Below are 5,069 nucleotides of genomic sequence, written 5' to 3'. Positions count from 1 at the left end.
TGCCTTCTTCCTATAGAGATTGAGAATTTTCTTCTGATTTCTGTATATCCTCGAGGACTGTCATCTTCAATGGAATCCAAAATGTTGGTGGCCTCCACCTTGAGGAAGCATAAAGGGGATCTCTCTCTCTATATATATTATCTGCTCCTATTCCAAGATTAACTTTCTGCAGGATGCAAAAGCAATTACTTTGCATCTCCAGTGCAGCCATAGGGCTTTGTCATAGTCGTGAACTCAAGGGTTCTTCAAAAAGTTCCTCCTGGAACTCCACAAATACCATCTGCTCTAACAACCATTACAGTAACCATTAGGGTTTCCAGGCGTATAGAAGTCTTACCCTCATTGCCTCATTTAACCTTCATTCCACCTTATTAGATAAGCAAACTGGGACCCCAAGAACTTAAGTCACCTGCCGAAGGTCACAGCACTAGGAAGTATTACTGCCAGATTCAAATTCAAGTCTCATTTGACACCACAGCTTGTGCTCAAGCATTGCCCTGCCCATTCCAGTGCATTTTCTAGGGAAACTTTCTTTTTCACCCCCTGGCGAGTCTTTCCACTTTCCTCTAGCTATCCCTAAAGACATTCAAAACTTTTAAGTCTCTTTCTCTTTCTTCCCTTACCCAAGCGAGGGAGAATTAGGCCACAGTGGATGGATTGATACGTGGAGTTAACCCATGTCTTCCCCAACCATGGCCACACTAATTCCAGACATTAGAATCAGGGGCAAGGAGCTGGAGTGAGAACCCAAGGGTTAATATTGCTATAGTGGGAAAGTTATCTGCTTTGTTGTAAAACACAGCTTCCCAGCACTACAGAAGGGGCTATTAGCATGCAAATGTACTTTGCCTCATGCTTTTTAATGTTTTACTTCTGTTAATTGCTGAAACCGGTTGTAATTTCTGAGCACTGCTGGCTTCAGGGAAGCAGTTTCCTCTAAAGGGAGTTATCATTGCACCTGGAAAGATTTGAATTCCAATTTTATTAACCAGTTGGGTGAGGCATTTTCGCTACTTCTCAAAGGGAAAAAAAATAGTTGGTTGAAGTAAGAAACCTTCACATTGTACTTAGTTTCCTCTGAATTCTTTGGTTTGGAACCTGGTGTTCTCCATAAGAGATCAAGAATCACGTATGAGGCCGGGCGCGGTGGCTCATGCCTATAATCCCAACACTTTGGGAGGCCGAGGCGGGTGGATCACGAGGTCAGGAGATCGAGACTATCCTGGCTAACACAGTGAAACCCCGTCTCTACTAAAAATACAAAAATTTAGCCAGGCATGGTGGCTGTAGTCCCAACTACTTGGGAGGCTGAGGCAGGAGAACGGCGTCAACCCGGGAGGCGGAGCCTGCAGTGAGCCGAGAGGGTGCCACTGCACTCCAGCCTGGGTGACAGAGCGAGACTCCATCTAAAAAAAAAAAGAAGAAGAAGAGTCACATATGAGATTTGATAAAGATAACAGGGAGTTTGTTAAAGACTTTAGATATCAGGCTCCCAGTTATAAATTTGCAGTGAAAAATATTTTCAATTTTTTTCTCATTCCAGGGACAATCTAGATGAGTAAATTGCTTTTAAGGTGACTTACAAATCTGAAATTCTACTTTCTATGAAGTAGAAATGACTAGAGAAGGGAACCCCTGCTATGGTAAGACAAATTTGCTGCTAGCACCCAGCAAGGCCTTCTCAGCCAGTTTAAGAAAGTGACTTCCCACCTTACCTCCATCGACAAATACATCACAATGGATTTTTTTTTTTCTTTTCAGCAGTGGATGCAGAGATTCTGAAACTGGACAGGGGTTCCAGAAAACAAGTCATTTCTCTAGACCTTCCATAGACGCCATTGTTGATCAAGCCATTTTCATTTTTCAGGAAGTATTTTATTATGGAAGTCCCGAAGACCATTAGCCCTACCTGGCACTGGCTTTCTGGTTGAAAAGCAGCATTGTGGAGCCTCAAACAACATCAGAGGCAACTACTCCCCCTCCCTGTGGATTTAGGACCACTGTATGCAGAGGTCTGTACTTGAGAGCCAGATAGAGTAGCCAGCAGTGGCATAACTATGTAGGGAGACGATGCAATTGTCACCTAGACCCCACTGGATGCAGAAATGTCAATGGAAAAACAAATTCTGCATCTGCTGAATTTGCTCTGTCAATGCTTGCATTTTCTTGTCATTTACTATATAGAAAGAATTATTAGTATCTTTTATCTGTCAGTTATTGATCCACTGTTTTTTTTTTTTTTTTTTTTTTTTTTTTTTTTGGCAGTTCTCCTATTTGTTAGTTTGTTCTCCCAGTTGAATTCTGAGTTTCTGGGAATCTCTAGTGCAATGAGAAATGATGGAGAACCAATTCTCATTATCTGATGAAGGAAAGAGCCATGTACCTACAACATGTAGGTATCTCATTATCTGATGAAGGAAAGAGCCATGTACCTACAACAGCAAAGGCTTATAAACCTTCTCCTGCCTTGGGTTTATGGTCACGTGCTGTAGGTGTCTTGTCTTCCCACGCACACCTGTCTGCATCCTCATGGTGCATCCTCAGGATGTCCCGTACAGTGTCTTACCAATGGTTATACTTTTATAACAATGTGCTAATAAAAGCATGGATTACAAAACAAAACAGAAGATATGGGTTTCCCTGTTGATTTAGATATGCACAAGCTTTCTGGGTTGGGAGACTGCAGTGTCTGGACTGTCTGGAGTCGAAGCAATGTTGAATCTATAACAGCAAGAAGCCATTTCAACAGAGCAAGTATCAGGCTCTGGGCTGAGCTTTGAAGGAAACTAAAGAGAGGACAAGAGGAGTTTCCTTCCCATGCAGAGGAGGCTGGAATATTGTACGTGAGTGAAGTGATGAGCTTTAAAGATTCATCCGTGCTGTTAGCCCACTGTATCAAATGATGGATTCTTTCATTTTGACTTTTTAAGTTTCTTTTTAGTGGTAGTTGGGAGTGGAGGTGGTTAGTGAGAAGGGAAAGACTTTTTTGTTTTTGAGCACCTTGTTTGTACCATTTACATTCATCGACAACTCAGAAGAATCCAACAGGTAGGTTTTATCTCTATTTTGCTTTAAAAAGAAATTGAGGTGATGGGTGCTGACGAGTTGATGGGTGCAGCACACCAACATGGCACAAGTATACATATGTAACAAACCTGCACGTTATGCACATGTACCCTAGAACTTAAAGTATAATAATAATAATAATAATAATAATAATAATAAAGAAAATCCAAAAAAAAAAAAAAAAAGAAATTGAGGGTTGGAGTCACATGGATGCCCCAGGCTACAGGAGCAGTGAGAGAGTCCTAGTGCTAGGGTTTACATCGGTTCTTCCTGATACCAAAACATTCCCCTCCACTGCCCCTCCCCAGAACTGCCTTCCAGAAGGACCAGAATTGCCCATTTGCAGAACTGGCAGTGGGGACGGACTGTTCCAAGGGGGCCTTAGTCGCAAGTGGCCGAGCTCTGCTTCCCAGCCACCCACCAGCCCTTCCCCTCCCCGACAATTTCCACTTGTTTCCTTCAGAGGAAACATGACTTTTCCCATTGACGGAACTCCCAGGCCAACAATACGCCTATGGCATGCCCCCCTTCCCTGGACCCGGCTTTGACGCTGGCATGTCCCTCTCCCCACCTCCCACCCCACCTGCCCTGACCTTCCCTTGTGGGGGACGTTCTGCATAACAATGTCTGGTCCGTGCTGCCCGGGGCTGCCCTTTTGCTATTAGCACCTAATGAAAATGTAACCGTATTTAACCCCCCACAGTCCTGGATGGCGAGAGAGCCCAAGTGGGTTTAATTCCTTTGTATGATAAGCATCCCGCTCTCCACTTGCAGGGTCCATCCCCTTTCTCCCTGGAGAGGACGCGGAGCTGTGTATGGCTAACTCGGACCTCTCAGCTGTCCGGGGCACAATGGGGAAAGTATCTTTTGTGGCAATAACGGCTTTGGGGAGGGGAGAGGGGAGGGTCCGGGCTGGCGGGGAGGGGGTGCAGTTGAAGAGGAGGAGAACAATGTGTGAGAAGCTGAGGCTCTGGGTTTCCCACACGGACCAATATGTGCCCCCACCCCCCTCTGGGAGAGACAGATCTGCAGCGACCAGCCCACAGCTGATCCCGCCTTGATTGGCTTTTTTTTTTTTTTTTTTTCATTGTGCTCTCAAGGGACGAAAATCCTTTTGTGGCGTGAAAGGAGAGGCGTTCCTGCCGTCGCCTCCCTCGAACTGATTGGCTATGTCACAAGATGGCCAAATCCACCCGGATTAATGTGCGGCCGGCCGGGCCGCGGTGTGAGGACGTCTGTGTCCGCCCCTTTGGGCGAGCGTGTCTGCTGCCCTGGGAGCAGGGGAGGGGGACACGGAGGGGCAGGCCACCATTTTCTTCATATTTATTATTCCCCCCCCACCCCCCAGACCTCAGCCCTGCAGGGATGTTTATTCATGGGCCACATCTGCTGGCTGGCAGGCGACATGTCTCTTGTTAGAAGGAATGCCTGGGAGTCCCCAAGGAGCCAGGAAAATGGGACACATTCCATAGGACCCGCCTTTTCGCTTTGCGCAGAGAGTCCTTCGGGGCTTTCCCAACCCACCTGTAATCTTAGCCTTCCCCACCGACCAGCTTCCAGCCCTTCATCGGAGGTGGCCCCAAGCAACTCACCTGGGGATTCTGGGTTCTCTTATCTCCTGTCCCCAGTGCTAGAAAGAAGGCGCCTTCTCCCTCTGCTCTTTGCACCTTTAGTCCCTGCTACCTGAGCCACTCTTCCCCTGCCTAGCTTCTTGTATAAAGCAATGGCAAGCCTTTAAGACCCAGCTCAGATTTTGTCTCTGACTCTCCAGATGGGGAGACCGCTCTTCTTTCTCTGAGGTCTCATATTATTTTTGCACCTCTTTGATCACATTTACCACTTTTTACCCTAAATAATTATGGTTTGAGGGAATGCCAAGCTCCCCCTCCCAACTTATAAGATCTCTGAGGATGATACTTAACTCTGGTCCATCCTTGTCCAACCACCTGCCCCCAACTAATGCTGGTCATAAATGTGTATCCCTGGGAGGCATCGCTCCACCA

The 5,069-nt window shown here is 46.3% G+C and overlaps 1 long non-coding RNA gene across 1 annotated transcript; it reads left to right on the top strand.

Moving 5' to 3' along the window:
* The first annotated feature begins 1,798 nt into the window (after positions 1-1,798).
* Positions 1,799-2,621, top strand: LOC115894735. The gene is made up of 3 exons (XR_004054881.1): positions 1,799-2,012; positions 2,266-2,392; positions 2,442-2,621. It is a non-coding gene; the product is annotated as an uncharacterized LOC115894735 (long non-coding RNA).
* Positions 2,622-5,069: the final 2,448 nt, after the last annotated feature.

Source organism: Rhinopithecus roxellana, chromosome 19, assembly GCF_007565055.1.
Source record: "Rhinopithecus roxellana isolate Shanxi Qingling chromosome 19, ASM756505v1, whole genome shotgun sequence".
Taxonomy (NCBI): domain Eukaryota; kingdom Metazoa; phylum Chordata; class Mammalia; order Primates; family Cercopithecidae; genus Rhinopithecus; species Rhinopithecus roxellana.
This window is presented reverse-complemented; position numbering and strand designations above follow the sequence as displayed.